The 13,844-nt window shown below is 40.4% G+C and overlaps 1 pseudogene; it reads right to left on the reverse strand.

Moving 5' to 3' along the window:
• The window catches only part of LOC119524180, a 308,154-nt pseudogene that overhangs the window by 111,628 nt on the left and 182,682 nt on the right, over positions 1-13,844 (reverse strand).

Genomic DNA, 13,844 nt, shown 5'->3' on the forward strand with positions numbered 1-13,844 from the left:
TTCTCCCTAGGAAAAGGCCAAAACTCCAGGTTTGTCTTTTTTTTTTTTTTTAGTAGTTACCTTTATATAATACTCTGAGTCCCCTCTTTTGGGTTGCAGCCATTGGTTTCCTGCTAGCTTGCATTATTACCTTCTTCCCCTTCCCTCTGTCTCTACCACTACATGACCTTGGTCAATGCTACTACCTTTCTGAGTTTTTATATTTATGCTGCTGAATATGCTTTTAACAGTGAAGAAATAGGGGTGCTGTGTTTGCTTTGCCAAGGGTCAAGGACGCAGCTGCCTGGGGAGTCTTTTATATAGGAACTACCTGAAGATGCTTATTTCTAAATTAGTCAGCTCAGAAACCCTTCCTCCCAGGTGAGAGGCAGCTGGGAGAAGGGTGCTATGGCTCTGAGGCAGGAGGTCACTGACCCAGGCGGATGCTGCCCCTCCGCCAGCTGGAATTGTTCTGCCCCAAGGGGCAGTGCAGAGGGCTTGGTGCTGTCTCCAATCACGGCGACCCTCATAGCTGAGCCCGGCCTGGCTTCCACCATGCTGCTCTTAGCCCTTCTCCAGGGAGCTACAGTTGGAAAACTGACCCTGAGGCTTCTGAATCTTTTCAAACCTGCTCTGAACACAAATCAGGAAGGCAGGGATTGAGGGTGGCATGAACACAGAAGAGGGAGCTATTTTTGAGTGCCTGGAAATAAAACCTAAACACAGGTGTGTTCCGCATGAGTGGCAATTTTCCCAAATCCACAAGAATTCTTTCTAAATAAACTAAAAAACAAACCATTCAGGTTGCCACATTTAATCCTGGTTTCCAAGGACACACAAATAGTTCAGGTCGCTGCACATCATTACAGGAACTGAGGAGGGTTTTTAGGCAATCATTAACAGTATATGACTCATTTTCTAGAAAGCTACATGAACTGATGATCTGGGACTAAAAATGAGGGCAATATGTGTCCTGTGACTCTTGCCATAGCTCAAAAAGCAGGGCAAAGGGTAACACTTTAACTGAGGACAAAAGGAAAATATCAGTTGGAATTTGGGTAAATTGAGAACTTCTACAGCAAGAGCAACTGAATTTAGAGAACAGCCAATTCAGGTCTCTCAGCTCAACTCACATATACACCAAATATGCTACACTACAAAAAATACCAAAATGCATATTCAATAAATTATGGTGAAATGCTTCATCTTACAATAGCAAGAGTGCACCACCATCTAAATGAACTTCTAGGTGATTCCTAACTTGGAAGAATGGTAGTAATGTTGGCAGAGCTTCAAGAACTCAGACTCCATTTTTCCCATTTTCAGCAGACAAAAACCTTATGGCATGTTTTCTTTCCAAATTCATGCTAAACTCTCAGCCACTGTGAATACTTATGAATTTTAGGTGAATTGTTCACTGTTTTACTACTTAATGCAATGGCATTCCAGCCCCAGCAACAAACTGGGTCCAGTCACAAAAACTCTGCCATTCCCACTTACAAGGTCCAAGAAAGAGACAGACTGTGAAAGAGAAGCCAAAGATGAAGTGACGATTCCTCAGGTTACAGACAGCATGGTGGCCCCCTCCCTGTGAGAGGCACTTTATGCACAATATCTTAGCAAATCCTCACAGTATCCTGCAAGGTCGGCACATGGCCCTTGCTTCACGGCTGAGGAAACTGAGGCACGGGGAGGGGTTAAGTAACATGCCCAAAGACACAAAACCAGTTAACGGTGGAGCTGGGATTCAAACCCTGGTTTCCCTGAGCTCATAGCATACATGGCGCTTGCCATTTTAATATGCTGCTTCCCACAATCAGGAATGCTAGGTCATGACTGGCAGGCATTTTTTTTTGCATATAAAAGTAAAGTAAAACTCTGTACAAGTATAAGATAGCAAGAGACCTGATTTCACAGATCATATAAAATAATAATAAAAATAAAATGACAGAGTGAGCAAGGGTTTTTTTTTATTTTTTTAAGCAACAAGCTCAAAATGGGCCCAAGCACATGATGTGGCATAAGTTAAGACTGGCTGTGTTATCAGCTATCAAAAGAATAGCTAAGTGGGAAGGCAGAGGGCATCTTGGGCCTCAGGAGCATGGTCTCCATCAAGGCAGTGATGCTCACACAGGATTGAGGAACTGTGATAGGACGGGAAGAGTTCATGGGGACAGCCACGAGGACTGACGCCAGAAAGACAGACTGAGGCCAGATGGCTTGGGGAAATGAGTGCCAGGATAATATCTCTGGATTTTCCAATAAAGAAAAGGAAAGTTACTAAAGACTTTTATTGGTGCAGAGGGATTACATGAGCAAATATTCTGAGATAATAAAAAGAAGGGGCTGGGGTGCCAAGGGTGAAGTGGGGAGAAACTGGAGCTGGGGAAATCCTTCACACATCCTTCAGGACCCCAGGGCTCTCCTACAGACCAGGCTCTGTGTCTGACTGCTGGGAAAAAGAGGAGGGATGAGACTGAGCCCCTGCTTCCCCCTCCCTGGCTCTATGAATGGGAACAAAGTGGCAGGGGCTTAGCAAGAAAGAATCAACAGGTTCTGGGGCCACTTGGCTCAAGGATGTGGGCAGGATAGGACCAGCGTCAAAAAGGAACACTAGGCCTGAGTAGCAAGCAAGATAAAAGTGCAGGTTAGGCCAAAGAACCAAGTGTACAGGGACAAGGACAAGTTCACATTTTGGAAATGTAATTTTAATATCTGTAGGCTGCTTTACAGTTTCCAACCTGCTTTTAAATACATTCATTTCATAAACTGGGTGGGATGGTGAAGCTCACGTAGTTACTTGCTAGGTTATGTGTCCAGTTGTTTGGTCAAGCAAGAACTAGCCTGGTTGCCACTGTGAGGGTATTTCATAGGCAGATTTACGTCTATAATCAGTTGATTACATCAAGGCTGATTGCATCTACAATCAACAAAGTGTGGGGAGCCTCCCCGTCCGATCTGTTGGAAGTCTTAAAGCCAGAAATGAGGATTTCAGAAGTCAGAAAGAAGAATCCCTGCCTCTATTTCAGCCAGCCAGCTTCTTCTTGGGAATTCAACTTCACCTTCTTCAGAGTTTCATGTTCAGACATGCCAGAGTTCAGAATCACCTTCATGGGAGTTTCCAGCTTGCAGCCTGCCCTATGGAATCCGGTCTTTCCAATCCTGTTGGTGCTGTTTCTCTGGAGAATCTTAATGCACCAGGGGAATCTGCTGTAGCCCTTGGAGACTCTCGAAAGCAGCCTTCTACATCCCCCTGTGCATTTCTCCCTGCTGTGTGGATGGGACCGGTAGATATTCCCTTTCTAACTAAGATCTTTATAAAAATCAGATTCCTTTTATCAGACTGGCTGGGATGTAGGGATGTGGTGATCTGCCAAGCAGGGAATAATCTCCTATTCCAGAAAAGTACCTTTACAGCCCTAGCATCATTCAGCAACCTCTTTCATGTGGGTGGGTGAGAAGACAGCTTTCTCACTAAAGAGACTTGACCTTGGGCAAGTTACTGAAACTTTGTGGTCATTACTTCCCCAGCACCTTTGGATTAGGCACTTAAAACACACACTCGCTAAAGCTCTTTCTTAGAGGTAACTGTCCTTGATTATAAAGGTAATCAAGGTATGGTCACTTTTGGGACAAATCCTGGAGGTGGGGGCAGGCAACACCAAGGTCCCTTCCTTCTCAGTATAGCTAGAGGCAGAGGACCCTGGGCCACGCCTCATCCTAAGCTCCTGTTCTTTCTCCTCTTTCCCAGCATCCTCCATCCTGCCAATGCCTTCCAGACCTGCAACAGCAGAGGCAGCTATGATCTCCCAAGTCATACTGATGCCAAGGGAATTACCTTCCCTGCCACGCACCTGGACACAATAATAAAACCATCATAAATACCTTAAAGACTGTCCAGCTTTTCATTGTATTAGACCATCATAAAAACTCTGTACTTGAGACAAAAGGCCAAATATTCCAGGGATCACTTAAATAAAATGTTTTTCAACCACCTACCTAGGAAGCACCACTGTATGAAAACAGAAACATTACATGGCCAAAGCCATCAAGCTGTGCCACTTTGCACAGATTTTAAACTCTCAGATGCTTACAGGGCTATGCCTGTAATGATGAGAAAATCATCCCACCTTCTTAGCACAGACAAGGCAGGCAAAATTCTCTTGGGCATGCTATCTGCCTTTGAGAGAACAGCAAACATTCTTTAAGTGTTTTCTGCCTGTGAGGCATGGCCTACTTTTTTTATCTAGCAGTTTAATTTTTAATTTTTTAACAGCTTTACTGAGCTATAATTCACATACTATACAATTCATCCATGTTTCAATGGTTGTTAGTATATTCATAGAATTGTGCAACCATTGCCGCAACCAGTTTTAAATATTTTCATCACCCCATAAAGAAATCCCATGTCCATTAGCAGTGACTACCCACTCCCCCAGCCCTCCAGCCCTAAGGAACCACTAGTATATATTCTCTCTATGGATTTGCCTATTCTGGATATTCATATAAATGGAATCATAAAATATGTGGTCTTTTGTGACTGGCTTCTTTCAGCATAATGTTTTCGAGGTTCATCGATGTTATAGCATGTATCAGTACTTCACTCCTTTTTATGGATGAATTCACATCCATTGTATGGCTATACCACATTTTATTCATCCATTCATCAGTTGATGGATGGTTTGTTTTCATTTTCTGGCTATTATAAATAATGCTGCTATGAACATTAGTGTGTAAATTTTTGTGTGGATGTACATTTTCATTTCTCTTGAGTATATATCTAGGAGTGGAATTTCTGGAACATATGGAAACTCCGTGTTTGACCTTTTGAGGAACTGCCAAACTGTTCTCCAAAGCAGCTACACTATTTTACATTTCCAACAGCAGTGACTGAGTGTTCCGATTTCTCCACATCTTTGCCATCATACGTTTCTACCTATCAGTTTGATTCTGCCCATCCTAGTAGGTGTGAACTGATATCCCATTATGGTTTTGACTTGCAGTTCCCTGATGACTAATGATGCTGCACATCTTTTCATGTGCTTATTGGCCACTGCATATCTTCTTTGGAGAAATGTTTATTAAGATTCATTGCTTATTTTTTTAAATTGGGTTATCTGTCTTTCGATTACTGAGTTGTAAGTGGTCTTAAAATATTCTGGGTACAAGTTTCTTATTAGATATATGATTTGCAAATATCTTCTTCTATTCTGGATTGTCTTTTCACTTTCTCAGTGGTATCATTTGCAGCATAAATGTCTTAATTTTCACAAAGTCCAATGTATCTATTTTTTCTTTTGTTGCTTGTGCTTATGGTGGTTTTCTTTTGTTGCTGTACTTTTGGTGTCATATCAAAGAAAGCTTTGTATAACTCAAGGTCACAAAGATTTAATCTACTATTTGCTTCTAAGAGTTGTATAGCTTTAGTTCTTACATTTAGGAATGGCCTGCTTTTTAAAAAGCCCCTGCTTGGGCACCTAATGACACAGAACTTGGCAGCGGGCAGAACTGGCCAGCCAAACAGGCTGCCTTCAAGGTTTATTCTTTCTGGGATGGAAGGTTTCTGCAGAGCCATGCAGCTCTGCAACTGGCCTCTGAACAAAGAGAATTTATTCGATTTTCAAGAAGTCCCTTCACCTGGATACACCAAGTTTGGCCTGATGAAGAGGAAAGATGTTTTGCCACAAGATTTTTCATCACAAGTTTGGGACATGAAAACCAAATGCTTCAAGGGCTGAAACAAAAGCTTGTATTATACCCAAAGAGTCACAGATTGTATGGCAGGAGAGAGCCTTCATTTACCTTATTGATGAGAGTGACTGTATCTCCTTCTTTGATTGTCAATTCATCATCATTTTGTGCCTCATACGGAAATATTACTTTGCAGTAATCCTTAGCTGTGAAAAGAAAAAGAAAACACAACCTTTATGTACCAAAATGGTGGATACAAGATGTTATACATTTGTCAAAACCCACAGAAATGGTATATACAAAGAATGGACCCTAATGTAAGCTATGGACTTTAGTTACTAATAATGTGTCAATATGGGTTCACCATTTGTAACAAATGTACCACGCTAATGCAAGATGTTAATAACAAGGGAAACTATATATGTAGGGGGTGGTATATGGGAACTCTGTACCTTCTGTGCAATTTTTCTGAAAACCTAAAATTGCTCTAAAAATAAAGTTATTATTTTTAAAAATGCTTTATCTAAAGAGCTGGCCCAAGAAAGGATGTTTTCTATCACATTACTTACAGGAAAAAACACACTTAATAGGTAGGATACTACTACTGTATAAAGAGAGGGTCAAGCCCTCTATCATGGGACTTGCCCTTGGGAAGACTGTTGCTGCAAAGGAGAGGCTAGGCCTGATTATAACTGGGCCTAAGAGTCTCATCCTGAATGCCTCTTTGTTGCTCAGATGTGGCCCTCTCTCTCTAGCTAAGCCAGCTTGGCAGGTAAAATCACTGCCCTCCCCACTACGTGGAATCTGACACCCAGAGGTGTAAATCTCCCTGGCAACGTGGAATATGACTCCTGGGGAGGAATCTAGACCCAGTATCATGGGATGGAGAACATCTTCTTGACTAAAAAGGGTGGTGTGAAATGCAATGAAATAAGTTTCAGTGGCTGAGAGATTCCAAAAGAAGCTGAGAGGTCACTCTAGTGGGCACTCTTACGCATAATATAGATAACCCTTTTTCTAATGAATTGGAATAGCTGGCAGTAAATACCTGAAACTATCAAACTACAACCCAGAACCCTTGAATCTTGAAGACGATTGGATAACAACGTAGCTTATGAGGGGTGACAATGTGGTTGGGAAAGCCATATGGATCACACTCCCCTTTGTCCAGTGTATGGACAGATGAGTAGTAAAATGGGGGCAATCAATCAATCAATCAATAAATAAATGGATAAAAAAATGAATGAATAAATGAATGAATGAATAAATGAATGAATGAATGAATGAATGAATGAATGAAGAATGATGGGGGGACAATTTGTGTGCTCTGTTTTTACTCTTGTTCTTTTTTATTCTTGCTTTCACTTTTTAAGGTACAAGGAAAATGTTAAAAAAAATAGATCGGGGTGATGAATGAACAACTATATGATGGTAATGTGATCAATGGATTATATACTTTGGATGATTGTATGGTATGTGAATAAATCTTTATAAAAAAATTAAAAAAAACTACCTAAGACTGCTCATTTTTGGCTCATGCATATTCTCTTCATTTTTTTTCTCACAAACCATGTGATGTCAGGAAATACTGTTGACTGCTTTATTTTCCACAGGCAGAAAAGTAAAAAGGTTTTCTTGGTCTCAGGAAAACAGACATGTGCCATTTTATATACTCTTTGGGTACATATATAAGCAGACACAATCTACAAAGAGCAAAAAGTTTAAACTTTGCCTTTCTGTCTTCTTCCCCACATCACTAAATTAGGAACACAGTATTTGTATATGCAGCAAGGGTGGGAGGTTTGTGAACTTGTTCCAGTATGTTCTGTGGCCTCCCTCAGTAAACCTTCCTATTTACAGATGGGGCTGTTCAAGTAGATGCACCAGCCCTCTCCAAAGAGGGAAAAATATGAAGGCCACTCAAAAAATAATTTCAAATAGGTCCTGAATCATATGCTTTTGAAAGCCTATCTGATTTTGTATATGTTAAATCTTATCTATTTACACTAAGGCACCAGTTAAGAAAACAGTCAACGTTTGTAAGGTACTTGGGAAATTAAGACTTGGAAAACTGGATTTTGATGAATCAGGACAGAAGGCAGAAAAAAAATACATAAGAGAATTAGCATCTACTGGGGCAGGCATTTATTATTCTGCTTCAAAGTCAACGATTCTAATGGCTTTGAATGGTCTTATATATTTCCCAAGGATTAGGCCAGCTCCTGCAAACAGTCATAACCATGAGCTAAATACACAAGTATCCATGATCTTGTCCCTGGTACAACTGATACCACATAAATATGTTTCTTTATTAAAGTCAATGTCCCATCAATCAAAGAAAGGGATACATAAAGGTCATCAGAAAATCCATACTACAGAAAAAAATGTGGGTCTAGAGTTGAGATATGAGAGAGACAGACACAGATCCCTCACTCTGTTTCTGTGTGTACTCTGTTTTCTGCCCAATGGCTTGAAGGTATCAGTTACACCCCCACCTTAGTGTTGCAAGCCTTCCGTCTTAGGTAGTCTGTGCCCCTGATGGTTTTTGCTCATTCATATCAATATGCTTAAATATTCCTAAGCCTACATAATTACTGAAGTCCTGTCTCTTTTTAATTAATTACAAAAAATCTCCAAATTCTGAATCAAATGTACTAAAGGGAGGGGAAAAGTTAAGTACTGTTAAATTGGATGATAGTCCCTTATCAATTTTCCTATTGACTATGCTAGTGAAATATGACTATCCAACTTCAAAACTTACAACACTGAAATAAATACAGTATTTTAAAAAAACTGCCCTGGCTTTCAGAATAATTCTTTGGATGTAAATCATGGAGACACTTTACAAAGATCAGGTACCCATGGTCAACAAAGAAGGAAGGAGCAGGTCATGTTTCTATTCCTTTTAATAGTTAAAAGAAGTGAATTAAATGTGACAGCAACTCTTGGGCAACTATCCAGCAGCCACTCACTGCCCCCTTCCTAGTTCACAGAATCCTAATTTGTTCGGGCATTACATTCAGGAATAGGGAACCCTCCCATAGTCCCAGGATGAGCAAAAGATGTCTAAGTAAATAATGTTAATCTCATTCCACTTTGTTGGTTTAGAGGTGGGCATGTGATCTACTTCCAGCCAAAGAGATGTGACAGGAAATCTAAAGGGTGGGGAGGTTGGTTCGTTTTTGTGGTTTTTTATTAAAAAAATTTTTTTTATTAGAGAAGTTTTAAATTTACAAAAAAAAAAAAAAAGCATGCAGATACAGGGCTCCCATATATCCCCCTCATACTCACAGTTTTCCTATTATTAACATTTTGCATTAGTGTGGTACCTTTGCTACAGTTGATGAAAGAATATTATTGTAATTATGGTCCATAGTTTACATTAAGGTTAACTGTATTGTACAGTCCTATGTGGTCTTTTTTTAAAAAATTTTATTCTAATAACATATATAGAACCTAGAATTTTCCCTTTTTAACCACATTCAAATATATAACTCAGGGATGTCAATTACATTTTACTCCCCAATAAAAAGAGAGACCTGAGGAAAACAGTTGCCTTTGCCCTTCTGCCGTATTTCAACCGTGAGAAGAAAGCCAAGAAAATCAGGGAGGTGTTGACCCTAAGCCCTGACACTGTTGAGCTATCTGTCCACCTCTTGTTACATGACTTAATAAAACTCTATTGTTTAACACTACTTTGTGGTCAGATATTCGTTACTCAAAGCAGAAGGCACCCTGACATGAAGGAACAGGGGAGAAGAAAGAAACTTCCAGGGACCTTCTCTGAAAAACTTGACTATAATCTGGCAAAACAAACAAACAAACAACAACAAAAAAAAAACAGCCTCTTTCTATGCATCTTTGCCATCCCTTCCCCCACTCCCAACTTTTCTCTTGCTACTTCAGGACCCAGCAAATAGAAAGGTGTCAATAAATGACTGCAGAGTGGCCTTGTAACCAACCCAGTGAGAACACATTAATAAGAAGTAGTTTTACATCTTTAAAATGTTTCATGTGACCATTTTGTTCCATGCTCACAATGTCCCTAAGCTGGGGAGGGCAGCATCCATTTGCCTTTTTTTCTTGTCAACAGGTATAATGAAGTATAATTTATATACCATGAAATTCACCTATTTGAAGTATACAGTTTGATGAGAGTTTTAATAAATTTATACAGTTGTATGATCACCACTATAATACAGTTTCAGAACAGCTATGCTGTTTAATGAGTAAGGTATTAGACACAGAATCACCTGGAAAGCGCCAGAAAAGGGGGAATTTTAACTACCATCTCCATGAAGCAGCATGTCTCACCCCTTTTTGGGTTCCCAGAACCTGACACAAAGCTCCCCCTCAATGTCTCTTGGTGATCCCCAAGTGAAACTTAAAAGGTAGAGGAACATTTGAGGGGCAGCATGGTAGAAGGAGAGGATTCTGGTCCAGGAGTCAGGACACTTGAGACTGGGTTCTAGGTGCAGCTGGGCGTTACCAAGCACGTGATCCTAGGAAACCACATTGCAGCTGGGGACCTTGGTGTCCTCAACTATAAAATGAAGGGCTGGGCAAGGACAGGCAAGATGACAGTTTGATTAACTTCCAAATTTTCTTTAGAACACTTTAGAACACTTCTAAACTTACTCCAGAACTCCAATATACAGTCACTAAAAACAGCATTGCTCTGTTTAAATTGGAGAGTAGGGCTGTTCCATCTCCCACCCAGGTCCCCAAAAATATCTCAGTGAAATTCTGGGGACTCCAAGGCACACACTGGGCTCAATCTAAGTTCCTGTCAACTCTACTATTTGATGACTCTCATCATAGACACTATAACCCAGAACTCCTGACCCAAAATGTCAACCATCAGCCTCATATCTTAATTTATTATAATATATTTTAAAATAAGATTTTTACTTACAAGGCATTTGGTCCTAATTCAGCAGTATTGGAAAATAAAAACATTATGCTGGTTTGGGTGCACCAATGGTTTTAAGATGCTCAAAAACAAATGTATATGCAAAAAGGAAAATTATTAACTCTGAGACTATGATTTTAATTTTACACTATATGAAACAAAGATGTTCCTTACTTCAATCCATACATTTCTTGAGAACCAACATGAGAAAGATTGCCATCAGAGCCTGCAATATACATGTAAATCCAATCACCCTCTCACACCCTCACAAGGAATGGCAATCTAACGTCTGGGGAAAGGCAAGGAGAGAGTAATGACAGGAAGAAAAGGCAAACACACGAATAAACATAGAATAACTGTAAATACTGTTGTGGTGTTTTCAGAGAAAGGCAATACTACATTCAAAAGAGGGTTCACAAAAGAGGAGGCATTTGATAGGTCTTGAAAGAAGAGTAAAATTCCAAACCCTTTTTGGATCTGGGAAGATTATAAATTTTAAATAAATAGCAGACAGAGATGGAGAGAAAGGGAATGAAATTAATTTTCAAAGGTAGGCATTTTCCATCTATTCATCAATTAGATGAATTTAATTAGTCTGGGATCAAATACGCATGAATACACACACACATAAAGAGGAAAAGGCACAATTTATACAGTGATTGAGATTATTTTGTCTCCATTTTTCTTTAGAAGGATTTTGAAAGCCTAATGAATTAGCATAAGACTTAAATCCTAACCCAGTTCTTGGGCTTTTTTTGCTTGGAATCCTTTAAGAATTTGATTAAAAGCAATGACTGTATTCCCAGAAAATACACACACACACACACACACACACACACACACACACACACACACGGTCAAACATGCAGAGAAATTGGTGCGTACAGTATCAGAAGGTTCAAGGATTCAAGGAGCCTGGTGCCCAGATCAAGAGCCCCTGTGCTAATGATTGGCTTTCAAATTTTAAGAAACTTGCTACATTAAAACCACCAAGAAGTCCAGTTATGATTCAGCCCTCATCCCAAATTATTTCGATCTCTAAACTTCTAAAAATTTACATGAGATTAAAAACAGACTGTTTCAGGAATTGAATTCACATGCCCATATCACATGACTCCCTTCAGCTGGTTTTATAATCCATTCACATAAAAAACAAACAAAAATCTAAACCAAAACAACCCTTGGCTAAAAAAAAAAATAAAAGCAGAATAGCAAGCAGATCTCTCTCTCTCTGTTTCTGTATTGCTCCGTCCCTCTGTAGATGTCTCTTTTGCACACACACACATGGGAATAACAATAAATTCAGGACAACACTAGGGCTCAATGTTATGAAACAAAGATCAAAACCCCATGTGTCAGTCAGATCCAGAGAGGCAACCTTCCAGGGCTTTCAGCACGGATGGAAAGTATCAGGTCACACTTAAAACTGAAGTTTTCTTTTCCTTTGGGACACTAGAACAACAGTATCAGGCTCAGTGAAGTCTACTTTCACCAACATCATAGTTCTTAATTCTTTCTTCAAACCGACAAACATCATCTGCAACACTATTGGTTCACAGTCCCTTATACAGAACCACTGGGGTCAGAATTTTTCGGATTTTAGATTTTAGAAAGGAAATATATTGCACATACCATATTATCTGTAACCTCCCAAGTTGGGGTCTGGGTATACACCGATCATCAAATGTATTACAATTTCTACAGCAAATGGATGACTAGTCACCCTAAGAGGGCTAAATAAAGACTACATAAAGATGCATGTCAGCCCAGAACAAATTCTGCCACTCCATAAGTGAATAAAACATTTTAGCTTTCAGAGCTTTTGTATTTTGGAATTGCATATAAGGGTGTGGACATCTCTTATGCTCTGGGGAAAGGAAGAGAAGAGATGAAGTGAAATAAGACTAAGGTCTAGTTCTCAAAGAATTCATGGGCAAGGTAAGGATATAGGCACATCTACAAACAGCTCCAAATGAGGCCACAGTGAGGAGAGGGTGAGAGTGATGTATCTGGCTAAAGTATCAGAGCATCAGAGATGGGGAAATTGCTTCCATACCAAGAGACTCAGGATCCCTTCTTGGAGAAGTAAATGGTACTGGGCTATGTTAGATGTTCTACGACTTTGACTCAAGAAGTAAGAGCGGAGGTGAGAAGAAATATTTGCTAAGCTTGGAGTAGTGTGTCCCAACTACTCCCTGTGATGAGAATTATGGGGAGCACATGCTGATTCTATTCCTTTACCAGACCCCTTCATTGGGGTCTGAATCCACAGATCTGAGGGGGGCATAGGAATCCATGAACTAACCAAACACCCTGGCTGATTCTCATCGTGGGGGAAGCTGAAAACACACTGATCTATGGTAGCAGCCCTCACACTGGAGCATGCATCAGCATCACCTGGAGAGCTTGTGAAAGCACAGATGGCTGGGCCCCACCCCAGAGCATCTGGTTTGGTAGGTCTGAGGTATGCCTGGGAATTGGCTTTTCTAACAAGTTCCCCATTGATGCAGAAGCTGCTAGTCTTGGGCCCACACTTTGAGAACTACTGATCTAGGGAATGGTATTAGCAAAAGTTCAATGCTAGGGAGGAGCAAGACAACTGTGGGGACCTGGAGAGTGGACCGGTGTGGTGGTGGTGTTGATGGTGGGTGCTCTGTATGATCTATTCAGACTAGAAGTTGAGTTTTGGGTCATTCTGAGGATCCAGGGCTAGGGGAGAGGGAGAAGTATATACTAGACTTGCCATTTATTCAATAAATAGTAACTGAGTGTCCACTGTGCGCCAGGCAGTAAGACATGGCAGTGCCTTCATGGAGGTTACTAGAGTCTACACCAGTGGTTCACAACCTGGGCACTCTTCCCCTCTCCTCTGTCAGGGGGCATTTGGCAATGTCTGGGGACATTTCTGATTGCCACAACTGAGGCAGTGCTAGTGGGCAGAAGGCAGGGATACTGATAAACATGCTACAATACACAAGAGAGCCCCTCAGCACAGAGAATGACCTGACCCCAAATATCAATAGTGCCGAGGTGGAGAAATCTTGGTCTTCCTTTAAATTCAGATAAGGAAACGAAACTCAATGTATGTGTCACTCTGTTAACTCCAATCTAACACCTTCCTTTATTAAGATGCTAGCTTCAACTCAAAATCACTACTGCCTTTGGTCTTGGTCGCTGCTGTGAATTTGACTTTCAAATTATTTCACAAGTATTAATTATGATACCTTCTACTCTTTCACTTTAAAATGGAATTTTTTTAAAA

This window comes from Choloepus didactylus, chromosome Y, assembly GCF_015220235.1.
Source record: "Choloepus didactylus isolate mChoDid1 chromosome Y, mChoDid1.pri, whole genome shotgun sequence".
Lineage (NCBI taxonomy): Eukaryota > Metazoa > Chordata > Mammalia > Pilosa > Megalonychidae > Choloepus > Choloepus didactylus.